The sequence below is a fragment of the Coenobita brevimanus genome, chromosome 1, assembly GCF_032717465.1.
Source record: "Coenobita brevimanus isolate Jiangsu-jjx chromosome 1, ASM3271746v2, whole genome shotgun sequence".
Taxonomy (NCBI): Eukaryota; Metazoa; Arthropoda; class Malacostraca; order Decapoda; family Coenobitidae; genus Coenobita; species Coenobita brevimanus.
In genome coordinates, this window is record NC_136954.1 from 56,371,009 (window position 1) to 56,384,718 (window position 13,710).

At 41.6% G+C, this 13,710-nt stretch overlaps 5 non-coding genes across 5 annotated transcripts; 3 read left to right on the forward strand and 2 right to left on the reverse strand.

The window, feature by feature from the left end:
* Positions 1–801: 801 nt before the first annotated feature.
* LOC145418849 (small nucleolar RNA U3) lies at positions 802–998 on the reverse strand. Its single transcript, XR_013900767.1, has one exon. It is a non-coding gene; the product is annotated as a small nucleolar RNA U3 (small nucleolar RNA).
* Positions 999–2,057: 1,059 nt separating this feature from the next.
* Positions 2,058–2,174, forward strand: LOC145389541 (U5 spliceosomal RNA). The gene has a single exon (XR_013895486.1). It is a non-coding gene; the product is annotated as a U5 spliceosomal RNA (small nuclear RNA).
* A 1,431-nt stretch (positions 2,175–3,605) lies between these two features.
* LOC145419141 (small nucleolar RNA U3) lies at positions 3,606–3,802 on the reverse strand. Its single transcript, XR_013900776.1, has one exon. It is a non-coding gene; the product is annotated as a small nucleolar RNA U3 (small nucleolar RNA).
* Positions 3,803–4,866: 1,064 nt separating this feature from the next.
* On the forward strand, positions 4,867–4,983 carry LOC145389786 (U5 spliceosomal RNA). Its single transcript, XR_013895538.1, has one exon. It is a non-coding gene; the product is annotated as a U5 spliceosomal RNA (small nuclear RNA).
* A 1,933-nt stretch (positions 4,984–6,916) lies between these two features.
* On the forward strand, positions 6,917–7,033 carry LOC145389964 (U5 spliceosomal RNA). The gene has a single exon (XR_013895554.1). It is a non-coding gene; the product is annotated as a U5 spliceosomal RNA (small nuclear RNA).
* The last annotated feature ends 6,677 nt before the right edge of the window (positions 7,034–13,710 follow it).

Genomic DNA, 13,710 nt, shown 5'->3' on the forward strand with positions numbered 1-13,710 from the left:
ACAGTTGTAGTAGAAGAAGTAGATCTGCAACCCCAGGGTCATCTGAACGTGAACCCAGTGGACTGAAGGCTGAGGTTGCCCTCCTCTTGCAGTCCACCATCCTCCTTCCAGTCAGACAGAAGGCACTTCAGGGACCTTCGTAACCAGGCAGCTCCACCACCCATTATATCAGTGCCACGACGTGAAGGCGTCCCTCTCCATGCACGTGTTAACTCATAGGGAAAATATAATCGTATCCTTGAAGAGTGGATCAGGCCGCCCTCTCCCCTACTCTATTTTAAACTGAAGTAATCTCTCTCTCTCTATTTTCTCCTGAAGCAAGCACACTCTCTTAATACTTGCCGCAACACACGGATATAAACTGACTTGCACCACCTAAACTGTGTATAAATATCCATCAGCATCTGTATCAACAATTCTTCATCTTTTTATCACTGACATATCCAACACAATATCACCGCAATTTTGGGCCACACGTACATGAATTATTACTGGTTCACCAAATGCAGCACTAAATCTAGACGTAATACAATGTACTTTCAAAGGTAAAGAGTACATATGTATGAATATAAATAAGATAGATCCATACACATGCACTATTCGTCGACTTTTCCCTCAACTACTCCTACGAAGGATTGGGAGTGAGTTATGTATGGTACTATTATTAAAACCCGGCCAAATTGGATGTGATTAAAAATAAATAAATTCCTGTAAGACTACGCTAACCATTCATTATTATTACTCCCAGGTCAGACTGGGAGTGATTCAAAAAAGATAACCAATTCCTGTATGACTACTCACACCACTCAGCCTGTGCGAGCCCCCTCCAAACCCCCGAAGGAGCAGGAACGGTCATCAATGCACAGGACCAAGTCTCAGTGCCGCTTCCCGTTCAGGGGCTCGCACTAAGAATCCTCATCGTGGTGTGGTCGGCGAGATGTTCGGGTAAGAACACCCAGCAGTCATACTATAGAACTGATCCTATGAAGTATGATCATGCCTGACCCCGCCACCTGACTAACCTAACTCACCCTACATGCACGCTTCAACTCTACTACAGGATTTTATGCAATATTTCCTTAGCAGTAGGCAGTATCTTGACAGTAAAGTACAGTACTGTCTAGTGTAGTAAATGGGTTTGTTCTTACTTATATACCTGTCAGAAGATGAGTTTTAAGTAGCCTAAATTTCGTTCAGTAGTCTAATATAACTTTGGGCCTGATGGTACTCGAGTAATATAAGTGACTATCATGAATTTCCATACCTACAAAAATATCTACATTTTTTTTTCTATTACAATAAACTACCTTACACGTCACTCCAGTACAGGCAAAATTAAACTCCACAAGACCGTACTGGTGGGAGACAGCGGGCACTTTACATGTACCGGTATACGGTTCCCTGTAGCTATATTACGCAAGAACATAGCGAACGTAAAAGTACTGGTTAGGTGTATTGTATATTATTCAGCATACGCGTAGCAGACATGCAAATATTAGACAACCGCATTATTAGATAACTTTTGCCTTAGAAGTACATAGCAAGGATTATACAGTAGGTTTGTTGCTTCTCCTGGCGGCGGCGGTGGGATGATGCTCAGTGCAAGAGGGTAACAAGTTCTGACGACACGTACCAAAAAGGTAGACACCTGGCAGACACGTAAATGTCAGCCGATCGTGCTCTTCTATCAACTTTGCCTCATATGCATATAAAATACACCACAGCAAGGTCTGATGAAAGCTTTAGACCATGTATGATAAATTCTTTGCCTTCGCTGGTGGCGCCGGCTGAATAGGACAATGCTCAGTACAAGAAGGTCATTCACACATATCTGACTAGCAAATAAACGGATACTCTGATGTCACTAGCCGTCATAAACAATCACTGTATATTACTAGACAGATGCTATTATAAATATAACCTACCCCACTGAAAATGACTCATAATAACTAACGGGTAGAAACAGTATAAGCGAGTATGTACTTTGTATCCCCAACAGGGAGCCACGGGGCCGCCTCAGCGCTGGCAATGACCTGCTGGTCGTGTCGGCCACAAGGTAACTCTGGTTTCCCTTCAAAACGCATAAATCTTTCGCCTTTTACTAAAGATTTCCGTGGAGGGGAACAACTCAATGAGTCTAAAACATTTTTTTGATTGCCCACGAAAGTGGGCTTATAAACTGAATTGAATAAATTGGCTATTTACTTTCATACTCCTTTACCAACCATAACATCTCATAACGTGACTCAAACCCCATCAATTAAATCACATATATTTTCTTTACTCCTATTCAATACGGTTTTATATTTAGTGACGCTTTTTCCAGCTGGAGGGGTTAGATACAGCCTCCATTAACCCCTTCAGAACCGATCTCGCCAAAGCTGGAGAAAATCGTCTGAAGGTAGCAAGAAGATATATAATACGTCATTGGATTAAATGTGTTTTCAGTAGTAGTAGTAGTAGTAGTAGTAAAAGTCGAATAGTAGTAGTAGTAGCTGAAGAAGTAGAAGAGTTGTAGTAGTAATAATAATAACAGTAGTAGTAGTATTAGCTGAAGAAGTAGAAGAGTTGTAGTAGTAGTAGTAGTAATAATAATAACAGTAGTAGTAGTATTAGCTGAAGAAGTAGCTATAGTAGCTGAAGAAGTAGAAGAGTTGTAGTAGTAGTAGTAGTAATAATAATAGTAGTAGTAGTAGTAGTAGTAATAATAATAATAATAATAATAACAGTAGTAGCAGTAGTAATAATAATAATAGCAGTAGCAGTAGTAGTAGTAGAAGAACAGTTGTAGTAGAAAGAGTAGATTTGCAATGACAGGGTCATCTGGACGTGAACCCGGTGGACTGAAGGCTGAAGTTGCCCTCTTCCAGTCCACCATCCTCCTTCCAGTCAGAGAGGGAGGCATTCCAGGGACCTTTGTAACCAGGCAGCTCCACCACCCATTAAATCGGTGCCACCACGTGAAGGCGTCCCTCTCCACGCACGTGTTAACTCATGGGGAAAATAAAACCGTATCCTTGAAGAGTGGATTGAGCCGCCCTCTCCCCTATTCTACTTTCAGCTGAAGCAATCTCTCTCTCTCTCCTCTGTTTTCTCCTGAAGCAAGCACACTCTCTTAACACTTGCCGCAAAACACGGATATAAACTGACTTGCACCACCTACACTGTGTATAAATATCCATCAGCATCTGTATCAACAATTCTCTATCTCTTCATCTTATCCATATCCAACACACTCAATATCAACGTAATTTTGGGTCACATGTACCTGAATTATTACAAGTTTACAAAATGCAGCACTAAATCTACGCATAATACAACGTACAAGGTAGAGTATATATTTGTATTTATGAATATAGGTAAATAACAGATATATCCATCCATTTCCACTATACTTATCCTATGAGGGACTGGGAGTTATGTATAGTATTATTATTAAACCCCGGCCAAATTGTGTGTGACTGAATAACAATTAATTCCTGTAAGACTACGCTTGCCATTCAGCCTTTGCTGATGTATGAATATATTCCATGTATGTAAGTATTATTACTCCCAGGCCAAACTGGGAGTGATTCAAAAAAGACAATTCCTGTATGACTACTCACACCACTCAGCCTGTGCGAGCCCCCTCCAAACCCCCGAAGGAGCAGGAACGGTCATCAATGCACAGGACGAAGTCTCAGTGCCGCTTCCCGTTCAGGGGCTCGCACTAAGAATCCTCATCGTGGTGTGGTCGGCGAGATGTTCGGGTAAGAACACCCAGCAGTCATACTATAGAACTGATCCTATGAAGTATGATCATGCCTGACCCCGCCACCTGACTAACCTAACTCACCCTACATGCACACTTCAACTCTACTACAGGATTTTATGCAGTATTTCCTTAGCAGTAGGCAGTATCTTGACAGTAAATATACAGTACTGTCTAGTGTGGTAAATGGGTTTTTTCTTACTGACATAACTGTCAGAAGATGAGTTTTAAGTAGCCTAAATTTCGTTCAGTAGTCTAATATAACTGACTTTGGGCCTGATGGTACTCGAGTAATATAAGTGACTATCACAAAATTTCCATACCTACAAAAATATCTACCTTCTTTTTTTCTATTACAATAAACTACCTTACATGTCACTCCAGTACAGGCAAAATTAAACTCCACAAGACCGTACTGGTGGGAGACAGCGGGCACTATACATGTACCGGTATACGGTTCCCTGTAGATACATTACGCAAGAACACAGCGAACGCAAAAGTACTGGTTAGGTGTATTGTGTATTATTCAGTATACGCGTAGCAGACAAGCAAATATTAGACAACCGCATTACTAGATAACTTTTGCTTTAGACGTACATAGCAAGGATTATACAGTAGGTTTGTTGCTTCTCCTGGCGGCGGTGGGGTGATGCTCAGTGCAAGAGGGTAACAAGTTCTGACTACACGTACCAAAAGGGTAGACACTTGGCAGACAGGTAAATGTCAGGCGATCGTGCTCGTCTATCACCTTTGCCTCATATGCATATAAAATACACCACAGCATGGTCTGATGAAAGCTTTAGACCATGTATGATAAATTCTTTGCCTTCGCTGGTGGCGCCGGCTGAATAGGACAATGCTCAGTACAAGAAGGTCATTCACACATATCTGACTAGCAAATAAACGGATACTCTGATGTCACTAGCCGTCATAAACAATCACTGTATATTACTAGACAGATGCTATTATAAATATAACCTACCCCACTGAAAATGACTCATAATAACTAACGGGTAGTAACAGTAAAAGCGAGTATGTACTTTGTATCACCAACTGGGAGCCACGGGGCCGCCTCAGCGCTGGCAAATGACCTGCTGGTCGTGTCGGCCACAAGGTAACTCTGGTTTCCCTTCAAAACGCATAAATCTTTCGCCTTTTACTAAAGATTTCCGTGGAGGGGAACAACTCAATGAGTCTAAAACACTTTTTTGATTGCCCACGAAAGTGGGCTTATAAACTGAATTGAATAAAGTGGCTATTTACTTTCACTAGTATTAAGATATTATTAATATTTTTATTATTATCATGGTTTCCACCGTAAAATGCTGGTAATGCTGATTAGAATTTGGTTTTTGCTGCAACTTTCTCAGCCTCTTACCTCCATACAAAAAAAAGATAAAGAACCAACAGAGAGCAGAGACGCTTTTTCCAGCTGGGGGGGTTAGCAACAGCCTCCATTGACCCCTTCAGTACCCATCTCGGCAAAGCTTAAGAAAATCGTCGAGGTAGCCAGAATAAGGTATAAAATACGTCATTGGAATAACGGTGTTTTTAGTAGTAGTAGTAGTAAAAGTCGATTAGTAGTAGTTGTAGTAGTAGCAGCAGCAGAAAAAGTAGAATAGTAGTAGTAGTAGTAGCTGAAAAAGTAGCTGTAGTAGTTGAAGTAGAACAGTTGTAGTAGATTTGCAACCCCAGGGTCATAAAATACGTCATTGGAAAGGTGTTTTTAGTAGTAGTAGTAGTAAAAGTCGAGTAGTTGTAGTAGTAGTAGCTGAAGAAGTAGCTGTAGTAGCTGAAGTAGAAGAGTTGTAGTAGTAGAATAGTTGTAGCAGAAGTAGTAGATTTGCAACCCCAGGGTCATCTGGACGTGAACCCGGTCGACTGAAGGCTGAAGTTGCCCTCTCTCCTACTCTATTTTCTGCTGAAGAGTCTATTTCTCTCTCTCTCTCTCTCTCTCTCTCTCTCTCTCTCTCCTTTCCGCTGAAGCAAGCACACACTCTTAATACCTGCCGCCACACACGAATATTAACTGACTTGCACCACCCACACTGTGTATAAATATCCATCAGCATCTGTATCAACAATTCTCCATTTCTTTAACACATACATATCCAACACAAACAAAATTAACGCAATGTTGGGTCACATGTACTTCATTTGATACAAGTTCACCAAGTCTAGAGGTAATACGATGTATTTTCAAAGGTAAAGCGTAAAAATTCATGAATATAAGTAACAGACAGATCCATCCATTTCCACTGTTAGCTGACTTTCACCTCAACTACTCCTACGAGGGACTGGGAGTGAGTTAGGTAATATAACTGACTTTGAGCATCATGGTACTCGAGTAATTTAAGTGACTATCACAAATTTCTAAACCTAAACAAAAATATCTGTATGCTTTTTTTTTCTCTCTCTCTTACAATAAACTATATTACATGTCACTCCAGTATAGGCAAAATTAAACTCCACAAGACCGTACTGGTGGGAGACAGCGGGCACTTTACATGTACCGGTATACGGTTCCCTGAAGGTATATTACGCAAGAACATAGCGAACGTAAAAGTACTGTTCAAGTGTACTGTGTATTATTCAGTACATGCGTAGCAGACAACCGCATTACTAGATAACTTTTGCTTTAGACGTACATAGCAAGGATTATACAGTAGGTTTGTTGCTTCTCCTGGCGGCGGTGGGATGATGCTCAGTGCAAGAGGGTAACAAGTTCTGACGACACGTACCAAAAAGGTACACACCTGGCAGACAGGTAAATGGCAGGCGATCGTGCTCGTCTATCACCTTTGCCTCATATGCATATAAAATACACCACAGCAAGGTCTGATGAAAGCTTTAGACCATGTATGATAAAGTCTTTGCCTTCGCTGGTGGCGCCGGCTGAATAGGACAATGCTCAGTACAAGAAGGTCATTCACACATATCTGACTAGCAAATAAACGGATATTCTGATGTCACTAGCCGTCATAAACAATCACAGTATATTACTAGACAGATGCTATTATAAATATAACCTACCCCACTGAAAATGACTCATAATAACTAACGGGTAGTAACAGTATAAGCGAGTATGTACTTTGTATCACCAACTGGGAGCCACGGGGCCGCCTCAGCGCTGGCAATGACCTGCTGGTCGTGTCGGCCACAAGGTAACTCTGGTTTCCCTTCAAAAAGCATAAATCTTTCGCCTTTTACTAAAGATTTCCGTGGAGGGGAACAACTCAATGAGTCTAAAACACTTTTTTGATTGCCCACGAAAGTGGGCTTATAAACTGAATTGAATAAAGTGGCTATTTACTTTCACTAGTATTAAGATATTATTAACATTTTCATTATTATCATGGTTTCCACCGTAAAATTTCTGGTAATGCTGATTAGAATTTGGTATTTGCTGCAACTTTCTCAGCCTCTTACCTCCCTATATAAAGAGATTACCAAGTAAAGAACCAACAGACAGCAGATACGCGGGAGCTTTTATCACGTTATTATCGCACTCCTGGTCGTGCGGACGGATGCTTGTGAAGGAACGGGGTGTAGCAGTGAAAGGTGCAGTGACCAGCATGTGAATGGATGAGGGGGAAGACCAGTTCAAGGGGTCACTGAGGAGCACAACGAGGGATGCTGAAGGGAAAGGCAACCCTGGGAAAGACTCGTTACAATCAATCCCTTTCATAATTATAGTCTGTGTAAGCTCATCTAAGTGTAGTATGATTGGACGATAAACCAAGGAGACTCATCCCTACCTCATAATTTCACCCAACCAAGACTGGATATTCAAGCTGTGCGAGTCGTCTAGTTCCCAAAGACTGAAAACAAGTCAATTATAGCACATTCAGACCAACTACAACTTTAAGACCTCGTGACCAAAATCGCTTGGGTTTACTGACAACTTAAATATTACCTAAAAATGCAAGGAAAGACGGCTGCCGCTACTTAAAGACACGAAAATTATATGAAGTCTTGTGTGAAATACTTTTACCTGCATCAATCCGAAAGAGATCAACAAAAGGATGGCTATGCATAATTCTCGTCTGGGTGCAAGGAAATGGGTAAATGATGTTAGTTTCTCTCTCTCTCTGTTATCAAGGAAAGGTGTCACATATCAAGGAGAGGTGTCACATATCAAGGAAAGGATGCCAGTAACGTCCCCTTCCTTTCCTTAACCAGGTCACTCTTTATAAAAACCCGCTTACCTGTGCTGGAACACCTGGCTACCCGGGTCACGCTTACTGAGGGCGTTGTGTGTGTGTGTGTGTGTGTGTGTGTGTGTGTGTGTGTGTTTGTGAGGGGGGGGGTCTTCAGTCTCCCGCAGAAATACGTATATATAAACTGATACACGAAGATACATACTTACACACACATACTTGTATTCGCTGTTTGTCTATCTATTTAACTGTCACACACACACACACACACACACACACACACACACACACTGGAATATTCTCTCTCTCTCTCTCTCTCTCTCTCTCTCTCTCTCTCTCTCTCTCTCTCTCTCTCATCATCATTTCGTCACCAACTCGTCCAGGAGACTGCGCCACCGTGACCAACTCAGCTCCTTGTTCTCGCGCCGAGTAAATTCAGTGCCGAATGGTCTCTCTTGTTTAATTGTGCAAGTGGGGAGGGGGGGAGGGGACTTTTTTTCTGGGGGTTTTTATTGTCTTTTGTTGAGAGAGAGAGAGAGAGAGAGAGAGAGAGCACTATATTATTATTATTATTATTTTTCTGTATACTGCATGATAAGTAACACGCACGTGGAGGCAAAGGAGTATTGTTTCACCTGCAATACGAGTTTCTAATTAATGGAGTGTGAAATGTTAAGAGTCAGGTGTGTAGCCAGCAGAGGGTTACATTTCGACAACATGGTAACTCAGAATGAAAAAATAAATAAAAATAATAAAATAATCACACCTTTGGCCAAAACTCTTCATTCAGATAAAACTGTCTCACTCTAAGCCATAGGAAGTGTGTATGTGTGTAATTCACCGGGTCGGTCAGGATCACTTGATGGTCGTGATGGTCAGCTTTTACCCTCCCGGAAGGGAGCTGAGAGCTCATATAGTCCGATCTAAGGGCAAGGCTGTGACCTTCACACACGCACACACCCGTCCCCTTGCTCAAGGGGGACAGTAACCACCCACTTCGTCAGTGAAACTTTTCGCAACCTGAGCGAGGCGCGAACTCCCGTTCACCAGTTGGCAAGCGGGAACGTTACCACTGCACCAGCGAGCGGTGTGTGTGTGTGTGTGTGTGTGTGTGTGTGTGTGTGTGTGTGTGTGTGTGTGTGTGTGTGTGTGTGTGTGTGTGTGTGTGTGTGTGTGTGTGTGTGTGTGTGTGTGTGTGTGTTTCATTTTAAGCCAAGAAACACCAATTCGCTAGTTTTTTCCTTCGTTTTTCCTCATCTTTTTTTTCCCACCTGGTCAGCCCTGAGTCAAAAACATGCCCGTCCCTTCAGTAATACTGGCCATTGTTCCAGCTCAGTTTGGAAATGGGAAAAACTCGGCCTCATGAAACGGACTGCCTGTGACACCAAGGATACGGTACTAGACACACAATAGCATACGGATATTGGACAACTGCGCTCTCTCTCTCTCTCTCTCTCTCTCTCTCTCTCTCTCTCTCTCTCTCTCTCTCTCTCTCTCTCCCACAAGTTTTACCCATCATATATTTTTTAAAAGCAGACTAATAATAACTGTCACACTGAAAGACGCTGAATAATTGCATGCCACACTGAAGAGCTCTTGGATGCAGTGGCGTGATGATTGTGGTTATTGTTCTTGTTATACATCGTTACCCGTGGAGAATAACTCATTGATAACACACACACACACACAAATCTCTCTCTCTCTCTCTCTCTCTCTCTCCCTCAAGGTGCAAGGCAGGTGCCCTTTCCATCAAAACTCTCTCTCTCGCAAACATTTGTTCCAGAAGTGGACAAGGTGAGAGAGTAAACTAATTAGAGTGACTGGCTCACCTGACTTCATAATGACCTTGACAATGACCTTATACATCTCTTAATGCCCTCGGGAACGACCTTTCATGGCTTTATAAATGACCTTGAGAATGACCTTATAACCTCTTAATTACCTTAAATGAACTTAAACAACCTTATAATCAACTCCTATTAACGATCTTCAGAATGTCATTTAATGACCTTATAACCCTTCTAAACCATGAGAATAACCTTATACTCCTCTTAATGAACATGAGAATGACCTTTGTTGACCTTCATTTTCTCTGACATTTTCCCAATAACGGCATTCCTTCATTTCGCATCTCCTTGCTACCGTCAGACATTTTATTAGGTTTAACGCCTTTCGTAATGACGGGGTTAATGACCTTCTTATGAACTTTATGGATATTGCCATGACCTTTGATCCTCGAGAAAGCCAAGTAAAGCAAAGACACCAGACAATACATTATGGCAGGCTACTTACAGTAAAGACACAAGAGGTCAAGGGAAGTGTCGTTGCTGGCTAATGACGGCCTAGGCTGCACCGTCAACACAGACTCGAGTAGAGAGAATTCTACTTCATTCGCACGAGTAGCGGTGAAGACTAAGGGGTCAAACCGAATGGGGTGGTCAGAATCTACGGACTGTTTACGTGTGGTGCTATATGATAGTTTGGCTAATGACCTGCTTGTTCTCACTGACCGACCCAAGTGCTCAGAGATACGAACCCTCAGCTGGCGTTTAGTTTTGCCAATGTACACAGCATTACAGCAATGACACGTGTACTGAGAAACTATCGGTACGCATGCCTGTAGTTCTGTAGCGACTGTATTTTTCAACTTAATGAAGCTGCTTAGGGTACGATTAGGCTTCAAAAACACCCTAAGATTTATCTGGGGGTAAAATTATCGTAGTAATTTAGTTATTTTATTCTTAGTGGAACAATTACTCTTAACGGTAAAACACAGAAAAATATACCGTGGCTATTTTGACTGCCGTGATTTGTTACATAAGGTGCAATACTTTGGTCAGCTGTTTACTACTGTACACATCAGTGAAACGACAACTGAAACCATTAGCCAAAAGGGTTCGTTTATGGAAATGAAGCTCTTTTGAATAAAGGTTTAAAGAACTAGAACAAATATGAATGGCTCTGGTAACTAAAGAGAGGATTAGGCTCCATTTGTTAAAAATAAAGAAGCAATCTTAAACTGCCAACGAAAATAGCTTGTGAAGCTATGGTTTACTAAAACTGAGAATGGTATCTCAGTCTCTAGGTAAGGTATCCACACAGCTATTAACGGTTTGTAGACTGCCTGATGATGGAGTAAAATTGTCTCCGAAGCTGTCGCGAAAAATAAACAAGACGGTGGTCGTCTATAGAGTGTTAGTTTTTATCTTGATTATATATTTATTACGCGGACAGCAACTATACTCGTAGTCATTTGACATTCCATATAATTGGGTAGATAGATAGGCAGATAAAAACAGATAAATAAATAGATAAACAGACTGATGGATAGACAGATGTATGGACAGAAAAAGACAGATATATTGAAACAGATAGACAGATAGACTGGCTGATGGATGGATGGATAGAAAGAGAGATATACATAGAAACAGACTGACATAGAGAAACAGACAGATAGATAATAGACGGACAGATATACAGACAGGCAAATCAAGATACAGACACTCAAACATATAGACAGACAGATTGGTGTTGGTGCCAAATGACCTTTAGGCAGTGAATAAACACACCGGAACACCTGTACATAAGGCAATCAAGGTCTGGCTATAATCAGTGTTAAGAAATAGGGTCAACGTACCTTCATGGCGCTGACCCCATTATGTTCACGACAAAAATAAACAAATAAATAAATAAACGAAGTAATAAACATAACGAAAATGAAAATAAATAAAACGAAAGAAAAAATAATCACGACAAAAACAAACAAATAATAAACGAAAGAAAAATCAAAGGAAAGAAAAACACAAAGAAAGAAAAAAAGGAAAGAAAAATAAACACAACGAAAGCAAAATTAAACAAACACAACGAAAGAAAAAATAAACAAAAGACAAAAACGAGACAAAAAAAAAAGTCTTTCGAAATTTACTAAAAAAATATGACAAAGGACCACGAATTCCAGCACACCGTTAAGGGGTGAAAATAATATAAGAAATAAGAAATACAGTATCGAATGGGGGGAAAAAATGCTAGTCACGAAGAAGTGCATGAGTCAGCCCAGCCCAGCCTTGATCACTGAGGGTAACGTGGCAATATTTCACTGTTGGTTACCTAATAATTCGCTGTCAGTGTTTAAGTGTATGTGTATCGCTGTTCCTACGCTGAAAATCTGTTAACAACTCATGAATATAGATAGATAATTATAGATACATCGATAGATAAATACACAGATGGACTGATAGATACAGGTAAAGGTAAAAAGACAAGCCGGAAATATCGGTACACTATTCTTTCTACTCTAAATCGGCTCTACACCTTTTTCCACAGCACTTCTTCGTGACTAGTATTATTCTAGGGTTAATCCACTGTTACAACTCGGCATTCGAGATGGAGAGATGTCAATTATAGGCCAAACTAGAGTAAAATGAGCATAGTTGTGTATTATGGTGATATATAAACCTGTATGTATGTATCTAGGTAGGTAGGTAGGTAGACAAAAACTTCACTTCCACCACTCCACTCCACACAGAGGCAGTGGATGAGGGTATAATTAATCACTCACTTCCATTTCACCATTCCACCCTTCCTGCTTCCACCCCTTCCAACCACTCCACCCTTCCTGCTTCCACCCACTCCACACCCCACTGGCTTCACCCTTGGCGCCTGCTGATGCGATTTATTCCACTTTATGCACTTTGGAGTTAAGGGGACTCTCTCTCTCTCTCTCTCTCTATCCTCTACTTTTACGCTTTCCCTTCACTCTTTTTCCCCTCTACTTCCTTTTCTCTTTCTTTCCTCTCACTCTTTTCCCCTCTCCTTCCTCTCTTTTTCCCCTTTCCTTCCTTTTCTCTTTCCCTTATCTCTCTTTTCCCCTCTCCTTCCTTTTCCCTTTCCTTCCTTTCCTGTATCTCCCTCTCTTTTTTTCCCTCTCTTTCCTTTCCTCTATCCCTCCTCTCTTTTTTTCCCTCTCCTTCCTTTCCTCTACCTCTCTTTTTTCCCTTTTTCCTTCACCTCTGCCCTCCCGCCTCCCAAACAAAGACAAAGCAAGGACAGTGTTTACAATAGTCTCTCCTGCCTGTCCCTACCCACCCCCCTCTCCTACTGGTCGAGAGGGACGCCATCACGTGGTGGCACCGATAGAAGCGAGCAGTGGAGCTGTCCGAATACACAATCACCCTTCTATTCTCTCCGTATTACCCGAAAGGAGGATGGGAGAGGGGAAACTTCAGCCTGCAGTCCACTGGGTTAACGTTCACATGAGGGATTGAGATTACCACAGATACAACCCCTCCTTCCCTCCACTCCCCTCCCTATCTCCCAGTTCTCTCTCTCTCTCTCTCTCTCTCTCTCTCTCTCTCTCTCTCTCTCTCTCTCTCTCTCTCTCTCTCCGTCGCCTTGAAGGAGTGAAAAATCTCCTCAGAAAGGCGAGTAACAATAGTGTGAAAAATGAAAGAGACGGAAACTGGTTTATAAAAGTTAGTGCAGGGAATGGAGGGCGGGGACGAGACATGAAAAAAGAAAAGGAAAAAGACAATTATAAGACAGATGGATGGACAGATAGACAGAAAGATAGATAGATATATAGACAGAGCTAGATGGATGGATAGACAGACTGATAGATAGATATATAAACAGTTAGATAGAAGGATGGACAGATTATACACACACACACACACACACACACACACACACACACACACAGAAAGAAAGAGAGAGAGAGAGAGAGAACGTAGACCTCTAGCCACCATGACCACCACCCACCCGCACTCGCTCACTCTCTCACTTTCTCTCCCCGGGGCCCTG